The sequence below is a fragment of the Phoca vitulina genome, unplaced genomic scaffold (assembly GCF_004348235.1).
Source record: "Phoca vitulina isolate PV1807 unplaced genomic scaffold, GSC_HSeal_1.0 scaffold8, whole genome shotgun sequence".
NCBI classification, from domain to species: Eukaryota; Metazoa; Chordata; class Mammalia; order Carnivora; family Phocidae; genus Phoca; species Phoca vitulina.
The window spans coordinates 74955299-74969641 of record NW_022589711.1 but is presented as its reverse complement, the minus strand read 5'-3'; the positions used below and the strand labels follow the sequence as shown (position 1 = coordinate 74969641).

General features: G+C 35.1%; 1 protein-coding gene across 1 annotated transcript in view; it reads right to left on the bottom strand.

Annotated features, from left to right (window-relative positions):
• BCHE (butyrylcholinesterase) overlaps positions 1-2607 on the bottom strand; it is a 63054-nt gene extending 60447 nt beyond the window's left edge. Inside the window, exon 1 of the mRNA XM_032407285.1 lies at positions 2469-2607. The gene's annotated coding sequence lies outside the window, so the exon portion shown is untranslated. The remainder of the gene's footprint in view (positions 1-2468) is intronic.
• Positions 2608-14343: the final 11736 nt, after the last annotated feature.

Below are 14343 nucleotides of genomic sequence, written 5' to 3'. Positions count from 1 at the left end.
GACACAGCGAGAGAGGGAACACAAGCAAGGGGAGTGGGAGAGGAGAAACAGGCTTCCCGCCGAGCAGGGAACCCGATGAGGGGCTCAAACCCAGGACCCTGGGATCATGACCTGAGCCGAAGGCAGATGCTTAACGACTGAGTCACCCAGGTGCCCCGAAAGTATTACTAATTTTAAGAAATATATGTTATGCCATAAAACATGGCTGTAATAAAATGATTGACAGAAAGAGTTATTTATTTGCCAAACATTTGCCATAGTTGATTATCAACCACATTTTCAAAATAATTGACCACCCAAGGACTTCTTAAAAGATGGTCAAGCAAAGCAGCACCGGGGTGGCTCAGTTGGTTAAGCGACTGCCTTTGGCTCAGGTCATGATCCTGGAGTCCCGGGATCGGGTCCCGCATCAGGCTCCTTGCTCAGCAGGGAGTCTGCTTCTCCCTCTGACGCCCCCCTCATGCTCTCTCTCTATCTCATTCTCTCTCAAATAAATAAATAAAATCTTAAAAAAAAAAAAAAGATGGTCAAGCAAATATTGGTAATAGTTTTCTCTGCGTGTAATTTTCCTGTTTTTTAAAAAGTTATAATATGCATTTCTATATAAAAATAAACCTTCTTAAAATAGTGGGGCAAGAGCCATCTAGATAATATGATCTAGAACAAGTGCCTTTAAAATGTATTTGGTCAAATTAAACAACTAAGCCTTTATACCAAACCTAAAAAGCTTGTTTTGTTGCAGGCTATCTGAAGTGGGGAACTGAGGAAGTCTATTTATAAATAGACTATACCACTGTCTTTCAGGGATCCTTCAGATACCCATCAGTCCCTAAATGAATGTGTACAGATAGAAGACATTATGTTAGGTATGAGGAGTGTAAGATCTTTACCTGTCCTCAATCAGGAAGAACATTCACAAACTTTTCATCATGCGAATAATTCAAACATTTAATATTAGAGAGATCTTGGGTCTTCTTTGAAAGTTGAAACTGGTGTTAGGTTGACATCTATTCAATTGTAATTCTCTAACGTCCTATAGTTTTTATAAGAATGAGCAGATTTTGGCATGAAAGCATTAATATGAAGACAACATACAATTTAAATATGTTATTATTATCAAAAAATGACTCAGAGCAGAAACCAAATTTATAAACAAGATGTGACTTGTTAAGATATTATTAGCTCATATTTTAAAAACTGAAATGTGGAATAGATCTCAAACATTTTCTTACAGTTAAAGAAGCAGGACATCAAAAACAAACAACAATAAAACAACAAATCTAGGAAAATAAAACAACTTAGCAAATCCAATTAGCAATTTTATTTGTCATTCAAAGGTGATGTTATTTCAAATTCACAGAGAATTCTAAAGATGTTCATTTAAAGTATAAAGCCACTCTTTAAAAACTCATGCTCATCCTTAAACAAGTAACTATTTACATAAGTGAAATATATTTATCATAAGTATGAGATAGTTTATATTATGGAAGACATTATACAGACTAGTGATAGTACCTCCTAGTTGAGTTTATTATTGTATAATATGTTCATAAAAATTTGGAAGGCCTACTTTTGAAATAAAAAATGAATTATAAATAGAAATCATAAACAATGAAATAATTTCATCCACATTTCAGTTTACTTTTAATCATTCACACATTTTATACTCAATGCTTAATTCTCTGATTAAACAAGAACTGATATCATCAAAATAAAGGTAGGTGTACAAGACTGTAGGATGAGCAGAAAATCTATATATGCTAATTGATTGTATAATAATAGAAATAATAGCAAATTTACAATATTTTGCTATAATTTAAATGCACATATTTTAAAAAAAGAGGACAACTAGAACCAAGGGGAAAAAGTTGGTATATCGAGTTAGAAAACAGAATTTTCTTTTAGATATAAGAAACTTAGACTTTATTCTTTGCCAATTGATATTGTTTCAGATGACAAAATGTTGATTAAGTACCCTGTTCAAGCCAGACAATAAAAGAAATATTCATTTCATGCCACTTAAAAAAAAAAAAAAAAGAAGAAAGAAAGAAAAAAGAAATAGAGTAAGACTGGCAAAAACCACTTTTGTTACTCTTTTTAGGAGAGATAGAGATTCACTGAATCGTGCATTTAAGGGTAAAATACAGCATAAAAATGTTTTCCTTTAGGGAGCGCACTGAGAAGATACATCACAGTGATTCCACAAGTGCTACGGTCCTTTACACAAAGTTGAATAAATTCATTTTTTCCTCAGGAGTTAAATGGGCTCAGTTTGCGTTCCTTGAATAATAGGCAGATTTGATGCATGTGTCTGCTCGCTTGCTTCATCTGTCCCATTGGCAATAACTGTTCTCCACAGAGCACCAAAGGGGCACAGCAAACCAGTGAAGGGATAACAATCCTCCTACAGAATGAGCTTCTCAGTAAGTTGCATCTCTACACGAACATGTAAATTCAGAGCCGCTTACCTGACTCACTGCAACAAAGATGATAAAGTTTGCAAGGAGTGGAAATCGTGTAATACTTCGGGGAAGCGCAGTATGCAGCTGCTGCTCCCAGCCTGTAAATTGGAAGGCACTGACATTACAATCAACTGTTACTGACAAAGCTCGCGAGAGTTGGCAGCCGCAACTCGATCTAGAGGCAGCCAATCTTTACTTTCTGACATCTGTTCAGAGGCTAATGGTATGAATGCAATAGTGATTCATTTACAAAAGTATTACCAGATTCATGCTTTATAAACGATTGCAGGCGCTCATTTCAGATTGAAGAAAAAAAAAAAAAAGACACAGAAGTTTCTTTAACAGAAGCTGAAACTGAACAGAAAATGCATGTGTTTTCCTTTTTAAATACTACCAGATCTTTTAAGGTCTTTTCCCGTTTTTATAGAATATAAAATTTTTTGGGGGGGGTGCTCATTTTAAGATTTAAAGACGTGCACATGGTTCTCAAGAAATTTGGTATTGAAATTCTTTTACCTTTAACCTGTGCCTTTCCCGTAGTTATAAAGGAGTGCAAACGAGAAAATTGGAAACAAAATAATTACTCTGTAGTTAAAGCCACGCAAATCAAAAGATTAGTTACGTTAACTGAATGAATGTCTCTGTTATGTATGTCCTTCCAAGCCCTGTGCCCCAATACTTATTTAAGTTCTATAAATCTCAGCACTGGTAATTTCCTGTCAGGGGTCCTGCAGGCAGTCGAGTGTGACGAGAAGCCACAATTTTCTGGTCAAGACAAAAATACAATGAATAATTTTCACCAAACTCTTAAAAAGATACATTTGTCAATTGAAAGAATGTGAATTCTCAGAGATGTATTTATAACTTTCAGGCTTATCTGCCTTGAAATATATATTTGGGAAAGTGAAAAAAAAAAAAACTTCTAACGCTTGATTTCTCAACGCAGTTACATTCTTTATCTCCTTCAAATGATAGCTTTCACTTTTAAATCTCTCACTTTTTGGCTCACTATGGACTAATCAGTAGGCATGTAATTGTAGGCAAACCTGTTTTTGTTTTTAATATTGTGCTAAAATTTCAAACATGCAAATATAAGAACTGTCATTTGTTATTGATACTACCTTGTGCCAGTCATTATAATTGACAGTTACATAAATTATTTTACTTTATTCCAAAAATATATTAGTTAAATATCATTACCTATATTTTTCAGATGAAGGAGCTAAGGCTTATTGAGATAAGAAACTTGTTAGATATCCTACCACTAGTAGTGGTTGGAATCAACATTTTAACTTGATCTGTCTGATGTCATTTCATGTTAATTGTTTCCAAGTAATAGCCACTTTGGTCTTCAAAAATATCTTTTCTGCAAAAATTGCTACTCAGGAGGTATTTATGAGATAAAAAAACCTCCCAATCACAATGATTTGTAATGCATTTAGAATACAGTTTATATGATGACAACCTAGTCACACGAAAGTTACAAAATACATGGTCTATCTAAAAGGAGGAAGGGTTTTTTAAAAGGTGTATAATGACAATTAAGCAATGCTTTATAAAGTGATGGCATTTCTGTTTAAAATGTAGTCATTCTGGGGCGCCTGGGTGGCGCAGTTGGTTAAGCATCTGACTCTTGGTTTTCAGCTCAGGTCTTGGTCTCAGGGTCGTGAGCTGTGGGCTCCGCACTAGGCGGCGTGGAGTCGACTTGAGATTCTCTCTCCCTCTCTCTCTGCCCCTCCTGCTTGCGCTCTCTTTCTCTAAAATAAGTAAATCTTAAAAAAAAAAAAAAAAAGTGGTGAGAGTTCATTGGTTTAGTAAGTGTGATTTTGTATGCAAGTGTCAAGTGTCAAAATTCTCTCCGACACAGCTCTGCTGCACTGTTTCCGTGCGGGTATGGCTTATTCTCAAATCCGGCACTGGTCAAGGGATGTTTTTGGTGTTAGTGAATTTTGGCAGAGCATTTTGCATGCTCCTAATACCAACTCACCACCATGTAAAATATATCACATATATACACATATTTCCTTTTCATCGTTAAATAGGAAGCTAAACAATAAAATAATCTGCTACAAACAGATTTTTTTTTAACCCATGTTTGAATTGGCTGACTAGCAATATCAAAACCTGCCAGTTTTTCCTCAGCTCAGCACTTTGGCTTCAGTGGACCCCCTTTAGCTACTACTGCCCCTTTAGTTTGTTTTCTCTGATTTCTCAGCTATGCCACATTATCTGATGCATTATTTCAGTGCATGTTTTTCCTCCTGTTTTATTTGAGTGTCTCTTTCTTTGTGCCTCAACATACAACAGCTGTCTTTTTACTTACATCACCATTTTTTTTTTTTTTTTTTTTAACATATATCCAGCAGCCCATGTAGGTCCAAGGCCGTGAGAGTCTTGTTTCAGGGTTAGGGAAGTGTTACTCTGCTCCCTGACACCCTGGATGATTAAGATCATGCTGTTAACTGTTGGGTAGGGTATGCCTCTTAAGTGGCATTGCTAAAATACCACAAGACTCTTGACACATTAACACTGCTCAGGTTTTGCAGCCATATATGCCCAAGCTCAGGCAAGACAACCATTATGGTCTCGACTCTATGCTCATTTTCAGTTAGCCTATCATGGTGGCTTTTTGCTTTTAAGCTTTTATTGTAACTTAGTTACCATTGGGCTGGTTGTTTTCGAGAGAGCAGCATTCAAAGAGATTTGAAAGGGTGGGAAATACAAATCCCATATTATACATTAGTCTTCCTTAGGCATATTGATGCCCCAAGATGCCCTAATCTTTTATTAATCCTCTGTGGGTTTTTTTGACAAGAATAATACCTTCTCTAAAGGAAATATGGATTACAAAAAAGTATATTTCCACATTTTACATATGACAGAGATGAAAAAGATCATTTGTTGCATTTCATTCTAGCCTTCTAAAAATGTATGTACATAATTATAGAGTTATATATAACAATAGTCAAATAGGTATCATAATCTTGTTTCCTGTTTTTATTTTATTTCATCATATTAATTTTTATTAAATATTTTAATGACTGAGTGATGTATTATAGTGAGTATACCATAATTTATTGCACTATTTGTTATTTTTATGATAATATTTTTAGCTAATAACTACTGTTTGCAAACGCTGTGCTAAGCACTTTAAATATATTAACTGATTGAAAACTCGAAGCCACCTTTTAAATAAGTATAATCATTATCCCTATTTTACAGTTGAGGAAATTTAGCCACAAAGTGTTTAAGTAACTTGCCAAAAAATCATACAGGTAATAAAAGTACTTTCTAATATTTTTTTTATGTAAGCACTATTACAATTGGCATTTTTGTGTATGGATATTTAGGTGTAACTTTTGCTTATTTTCTTATTTTCCCATATGTGGAATAACTGAATATGACTAGTACAAAGTAATTTTTTTTTTTTTTTTGCAATATTCTGAGATCCTCCATAGACTGTTTCCAACTATTCTGGCAAAAAGGGGAAATCTTAATCAGAATAAATCTGATGAAGTCTCTGGAGCTAAGAGACTATACATTCATACCTCGGTGTGACAGGTGTTTAAATGTTGATTTCTGGACAGATTTTAGAAGTGGGTCCAGCACGGCAAACAACAAAATTATCGAAGAGTGTGGTGGCAGCTAACTGCCTGCAGGTGGTTAGAGATGCAACAAAGATCTTTTGGAGTTAAGGAAGACTGAATGATGGGGAGTCTGAAGTAGCCCTGTGCTATTTATATGGGTATATAGGGAGTTTGTGTAAAGGAGTTCTGGAGAGAGGTTTATAGGCACCAACAGTTTGGTTAGAATCTCGAACACTAGACTCTAAGAAGATAATTAAAATCAAGAAAAAATCCATGGCTTCTGAGGATATGTGGTACCAAACTGATTTTCACGGAAATTGCAAGGGCAGGAGAATCAAAGTGAGGAAATACACTCTGAAACTAAATCACACAGTGGTTGAGCAAAGAAGAAAAACTCATTGTTTTAAGCATGAAGAAAGGGAGAAAAGCAGCAGCACCCTTCTTTGTTTATAATCTGATTTATTGAATTGGCTTAAATTTACTCTTGCTAAACATTTGATTAATCCTAGAGTTTTACTTTCAGAAAAACTGTACATTAACATGCCACAGAATCAATCCAAGGGCTCTAAAAATCCTGATTCCTGGACCCCATCCTGGACTTTGGCTCTAGTAGACCTGCAGTGGTCTTCTAAACTAGCCTCCTACAAACCATAAGATATGCTGAACTATAGGACACAAACTGAGGGTTGCTGGAGGGGAGGAGGGTGGAGGAATGGGGTAACTGGGTGATGGGCATTAAGGAAGGGGACTCAATGTGATGAGCACTGGGTGTTGTATGCAACTAATGAATCACTAAATTCTACCTCTGAAACTAGTAATACACTATGTGGTAACTACATTGAATTTAAATAAAAAATTAAAAAATAATGAAATAAATTAGCCACCTATGTGAGGCTGATTAGGGATGTTCACAGACCACACTGAGGCAGAGTCCCAGGGCTGGGCTCCTCAGGAAATTGTTACCCTATCATATGTATGGTTTATCTTTTTCCTTCTATCTACTCATGTGCAATGACATCTTTAAATTTAAGCTAATTTGGAAATATGTCAAATATAATATTTTGTAGTAGGCTTTCATATAACTGATGCTATCAAATATTTCTCTTCAACTTAATTTTATTACCTGTATTTTAATCATTTCTATGGATGTATTATGATTTTACTAACTCATTTTTGTTGTATAGGTAGATTACTTTAAATTTATCATGGGAATAATAATATCAAAATGGACATAACAATTGTAAATATTTTTATATATTTCTTATTTTTCATGGGATAATTACTTAAATCAGAATTGTTCAAAAATAATGCATGCTTTATGACTAAGATATATATGACCAACTACCTCCACAAAATATTATCAATTTATATTTCCATTGCAATTTAAGAAAATGTTTCTTTTATAATGCTCAAAAGAAAATAGATTATTATTGTCCCATTTCACGTGACAAAATATTACTATGTTTAATTCATTTGCTTATTGCTATGATCAACTATGTATTTTCTTTTTTCTTTTTTTAAATTTATTTATTTGGGGGGGGACGGAGGGAGAGGGAGAGAGAATTTTGATGAGCATGGAGCCTGACACAGAGCTCAGTCCCAGGACTCTGAGATTTTGACCTGAACTGAAATCAAGAGTTGGACGCTTAATTGACTGAGCCACCCAGGTGCCCCACAACTATATATTGTCAAGTGTTTATTAGTTTTCTGAAATGTAACTTTTACTTAGATGTAATTTCAAATATATGGGAAAGTTTCAAAACTGTGTAAAGAACTCTCAGATACCTTTACCCAGATTCACAGGTTAATATTTTGACCCATTTTCAATATCATTCTCTCTTTCTTCATATATATGTATGGGATAATATATGTGTATGGACACATATGTGCCTATTATTTTTCTCTGAATTATTTCAGTATTATTTGCAGTCTTTATAATTTTTTATCCCTAAGATCTATGGAAATCTACCTGCTCTCTGGCAGTAGATGTAAGTGAGTTCAATCAGCAGTTTAACAAATAGAACACAAATTAAATAGCTCCGTTATTGAGGGACAACTTTAACTTTAAAAAGGGCAACCAATAAATGGAGAATGAATAATATGCTAGAAACAAAAATTTGACAAACCCTGATGAACATATTGAGTCAGGCAAGAATTAACAATTGATATCAAAATCATTAGATGTATGATTGATGAAGAACTGGATATTTGATATTCCTGAGGAACCACACATATTACATTCAGAATTTCATAATTTAAACAGGGGGTTCAAATTTAACATCATGGATGGTGGGATCAATGGAATACTGGGCATAGAACAGTACATACTTTACCTAAAAATTTTTAAGTTGTTTGTTTTATCATCAAGCTTTAAGATATGACTTATACTTCATATGAAATAAAGAAAATAAATGAAAAAATAAATGATATCACAATGAAGTAACCAGACAAAAAGTGGGATGTTCAGGCCTGGTCATTTCAAAAAAACAGTGAAGAAAGTTCAGTTACATAAGACTGTGAAACACATAAGGGACATAATCAGATGCAGTGCATGGTGCAGACTAGAAATGGGTTCGAATATCAGAAAGGATATTTTGGGGGTCAGTTTTGAAAATCTGAGTAATTACTGGTGTTACATTAGATGAGAATAATTATGGTGGAAATTCTTGATTAAAAGAAATGGGTCACAGAACACTATGAAAATATGATGCCATTGTGGTTTGTGCACACACACAGACACACACACAAAGATTTGAAAGGATAAGCATTAAGATATTAATGGTGGTTGTTGCTGCATAGACAGCATATATAATATTTACTTTCTAAATGTTTGCTTCTCTCTGTTTTCTAGTTTTCTGTAATGCAAAACTATTGTTCCTGTAATCCTATAATCACTATTTATATATCACCAGATGGAGTAGTTAAAAAATTCCTGAACCTCATGCTCAGGTGATCTGATGAGATTTTAGCTTGTGTTAACTGGTTTAGAGAACTGGAAAGAGGAAAAGCTACCCATTTGATCTTATTAAAATAATACAAACTTCATGGCAAAATAAGTTAAAGACAACAAAAAGAAAAAAAAGAAGTTGTAGTTTGAAGAAGTGGAGCTAGGAGATTTTAGGGTGGGTAAGGTGAAAGAGCTAACAGGAAGGGGAGTGCTTTGGGGAGCTGCCCTAAAGAGTACAAATGTTGTGGAATTGTGTGCATAAGAAAGACTTTTGGAAGGGTGATGTTTGCAGTGAGGTTTAAATGTCTCCTGAGAATCCTTGAGATTGTTAGTACGGACTAGCATTGTTTTTCAATGATTCTTGAGCAAATGTGTGTGTGAATGTGAGAGTGTGTGTGTGTGAGTGTGTGTGTGTGTGTGTGTGTGTGTGTGTGTGTGTGTGAGTAGTAGAGAGACACTGGCTGCAAAATATGCAGAGCGAGGCCTGAGATGGAAAAGACAGAGATTTATGGGCTATAAAATAAAACAGTTATGCTACTATATTTCTGAGGTGGGAAATTGTAACCTTTTGCTTTCTTCATTTCCATAATTTGAAAAATTTCCTAATTTGCATATAACATGTTTCAATAAAAATAAATTTCATATAAAATAATTTTGATCATTATAAAAGCACATTTTGGAGTCATACAGGGACTTCTGAGACAAGGGTTAAAAAAAAGCCACTGGTGGCATCTTCCCCGGCAGGATGGTGCCTTCATTCCCAGGGCCATCCCTCCTCAGCCTTTTTCCCCTTAACTTCTGTCTCCTAGGTCTTTTTTCCCTTCATCCTCTTTGCAGTATTTCCAGATTCCTCTGTCTACTTTTTAGAAAAAAAAAAAAACAACTTTATTTTTATCACCTCGGGATGACTTTTCAAATACCAGTATTTAAATCTTATTTTTGGAGAGAGTAGGGAGAAAGAGAGGCAAAAGGCACAATGTAAACTGTTGAGATTCACCTTTGTTGTGCAACTGGAGTACGAATGGGATGCCAAGATAGCCTGACATTTAGCAAAGTGCCGGATTGCTGGGGCATTACGCAGTTACTAAATATAATCAGGCAAATAATAATTAATCTTACCATGTCCTAGTACCATCTGCATCTTAATATTGTTTTTCAGTCTGTTCATATTTGGTGATCACATTCACAGAATAATTTGACCATATAAAGGAAATTTATTTAGAGTATATTCTTAAATATGGAGAAGCTTGTTTTGGCCACAAGAAGACTTAAAATAATTTGCTGCCTCCAAGCAATGGTTCTACCTTTGATTTCTTCCCTAAACCCATCAGGTGGCACTTTAGTTCTTCTCTGTGTAATCATTCCTCTGATGTCAAATTTCTGGCTCTGTTTAAATAATCAATGTGACATAAAACATAAATTAGTGCTACAAATCCCAAGAAACATAATATGAAAGGACAAACCTATTTGTAACCTTACAAAGTATTCTTCTACAAATAGATTACACATATCTAACTTATTTTTATGCAGTAATTTTTAAACTTAAGGATGTATAAGTTTATGCAAATCTGTATCACTAGGCATACAAAAGACCCAAAGAGCCTTCAGCAGAGACTATGTACTTCTGTTCTATTTTATTCGATTTTGGGAAAAATCACATGAAGTGATGCATGGAAAGCATGTAATAAATTATCATATTGTTACATTGCTCTATTTTATAGTTTATAAATGTAAATAACCAGAAACTGTTTTTATTTCTGTTGCTAATCATACTCTATTTCCCAAAGCACAATAAAATTGTAGCACCAATAATGATTAGTGCCACTCTTCACACTTGGTCTTACAAAAGTGAGAAATGCCCCTGTTTCTGTTATGATACCTGTCAGTGGAGGATTTCCAGAAGTAGCAACGTCCAAGTACAGGAGCAAACACAACCACAGTTAAGGGCAGTCACCACGATCTTGAGGAAAGATGGCCATATCCCAAGAATATATTACTTTTGAAGCGAGGATGTGAAAATCAAAGGACGGGTGCTTAGTCTATTTCTATTTCTCCTCCCTTTGATATCACTCAAATAAACAGTCATTTTGAAGTGAATGTTGTACTCATTGATTACTTCAGTTAAAACATCTGAATAGGCCAAGGTAAGTGGTCAGGGAAAAAAAGAGAGGGCTTGGTTTCAGAGTAAATACCTTACCATAGTTTCTTAAGTTAATTTTCTTGGGGCACCCTCTTGTATTTGAGTTTATTAAGTGAACATAATTTTATCTTTGTATTCTCAGCATCTTGCAAATTCCTTGGCATACAGTAAATACTGTATAAAAATTTGGTAGTTGTCTGAATGTATAATCTATAAAACATATAGAGCAATTTACTCAAAACTGTTTATATGTACAGTGTGCCTTTTTTTCTAAGAGTTTCATTGTTAGAAAGAGAAACTACATTTTTTTTTTTTAAACAAGAAATGTTTCCCAGCACTGGGGATACCTTTGAAACCTTCAACTGTTACAGGTGGTTATCTACCACGGGAATTTGTCAGTACCTTTCCCGAAGGTGTTTTCTGAACACCTTCTATTCCAGCTGGATACACTCAATGCAGCAATTTATTTGAAGGTCAGTCAGGTGTCTTTTGTCTAAGGAATGCAATAGGAGATTTGGAAGATCAAATTCAAGATATTCTTGAACTAGTCAGGCATATTCCTGAGGTGGTAGGAATGCCGATTGTGGTATTACGAAACATAATTGCAAAGAGAAACTTCATGGAATGTATAGGTTACAATGTGACTATTGATCTAATGCACGAGTACTAATCACTGAAATCAACACCTTACTGTTATTGCTTTGAGAAAGATTTGCGTAAAATTTCACCACCCCAAGCTTAACAACAGCTGATTATTTATGATGTTCTGAAAGCAAACAATTAGTAGTATTTTGAAAACATTTTGATAAGAACTGAAGTTTTTACTTGAATGTTACAATATTTAATGGGACCCCATTTCCTGGAATTGCAGACTTGTATTACGTTTCTCTGGGACACTCCTAGTATATGCCCATTTTCCCTGCATGCTGCCTTTTACTCTCAGAAGTTTAAAAACAAGTAATATAGGCCCCTACTGATAAATGAAAATGAGTCAGTGAGAGATATTAAACGTAACTAAGTGGTAAAGAAGCAAATAAGAACTCAGAGTTTTCAGTACCATCTTTTTATGTAGTGATACAGATGTTAATAAGTTTTAAATATTCAGTCCCAAGTAAAGAACAGTATCCTTTCTTAGAGGTCACTCTACATAAAGCAAGATCTTCAAAATCTCATTGGAATGATTACTTTTCATCATATTTTCTGCAATGCGTTGCCAAGGCATTTCTTCATTTGGTAGGATAAGCCTGGCATACCAAGGATTTATTGACTGCGTAGTCTGGACTGTGACATCGTGATGAACACAAACCCTGCTTCTTGCCACTCACACTTCACCTTACAGTGTTGCAGCTGTGCTTAGCAACAAAATGCCAGATGGCACGGAGACATCAATTGATTAGTACTCAAGAACAATGTCACCTACCAGAACGGACTACAGACAAATTGACAAAGACAATGCTATGTTTGCAAGCCTGAATGAAGAAGCCCTTTAAGTAGACTTATGGCTGCATTTTTTCACTGTGTGCTGTTTGGAAATTTTTGTTTGTAGGCTAAGGCTGCCCTCTTAATTATATAACCATGCATGTTTTGCTGGAAACTTTTTTTTAGTACTTAATCCTCTCGTCTACACATCTAGAGGGATAATATAACCTACTAAAGCTCTTCGTTGTCACCACTGCAAATCCAAAATTATCCAAACTCTTTTTAAAATGCATTCTTAGTCACCTTTTTTGTGATGATCAGATAACATTGTAAACTTGGGCCAGAGAGACTAGCCAATGGAAGTATTGCCTGAAGAATTCTGGAATTCACAAGCTTTTCAGCATGAGTTGTCTGTCCACAAGGAATGTCTTTTATGAGTAAGTCTTATTTTTATAAGGGCATTTATTATTGTATTTGGCATCATTTTATAAAGCAGATCTTGAAGTCTTTGCATTCAAACATTGGCTATAAGCTGTATCTGATGGCCTTAGATTGGATGCAAATATTTGAAAAACACACATGTCAGATTTCTCACCTTAGCTTTGGTAAATAAGTCATATTGATTTTTCAAAAATATCCCTGGGAAATTTCTCAATTGTTGCAGCTTCTTAAATTTATTTTAAGAGATGTTGGTATGATAGGGAAAATTCTACTTCAACAAATACAATTAATTGCTGTTATTTAAAATGCATGGATTGCCTGTAACTTTTTTTTTTAAGGTAAAGTGTGCATTTACTTAAGTACGAATATAATACCACTTTGGACATGGAATTGATCTATTTATCTGAGATGTTACCAAAATACCTCACTTGCAGCCAGGGAAGGCTTTACTTGGAAGATCTAAGAAGATTATCGGAAAAGAGCCGTGAATCCTGACTCTTTCTGTGTTTAGTTACACATTTTAACTCTGAAGATACGATTTTATTATCTGTAACTGAGCTCTGGTCTCTTGGAGCATATATTCCTGCTCTACAGGTCTGCAATGGGCCCAAGAATATTCATTTCCATCACTAGTAGCTATGCCACCAACACAGGCAAAGCTTTCTTTGAGCAGTTATGCATCATTTTCCAGGTGTGAGTCACAACAGCATCTGATTCAAGAGGAATGTGAGTGTCCTCACATCCTAAATAATGACAAGACTCTTCTCTGACTTCCCAAGACATCTCCAGAGTGACTTAGTGTCCACCTTACCAGCAGCACATTTTCTTTTTGGCCTGGTTATAGAGACCAATTTTTTCCTACAAAATCCAACCTCTTTGGTCTAGAGAATAAATTCTCTGTAGACCAAAACACTTAGGGATTGAGCTGTGTAAATTTGTATTCTGTACCTAAAAAGAGGTACCATATTTTGAAAGTTCAAATTCCAAGAATAAATTTTAAAGGTTTTCTATGTCCTTCCTTTTCCTTTCCTTTTTTTTTTTTTTTTTTTTTTTTTTTTTTTGATTTATTTGTTTGACAGAGAGAGAGAGAGAGAGGACAAGGAGGGGGAGTGGCAGGCAGAGGGAAAGAGAGAAGCAGATTTTCCGCTGAGCGGGGAGCCCACATGGGGCTTGATCCCAGGACCCTGGGATCGTGACCTGAGCTGAAGGCAGACACTTAACTGATTAAGCCAGCCAAGCACCCCTCCTTTCCTTTCCTTTCCTTTCCTTTCCTTTCCTTTCCTTTCCTTTCCTTTCCTTTCCTTTCCTTTCCTTTCCTTTCCTTTCCTTTCCTTTCCTTTCCCCTTT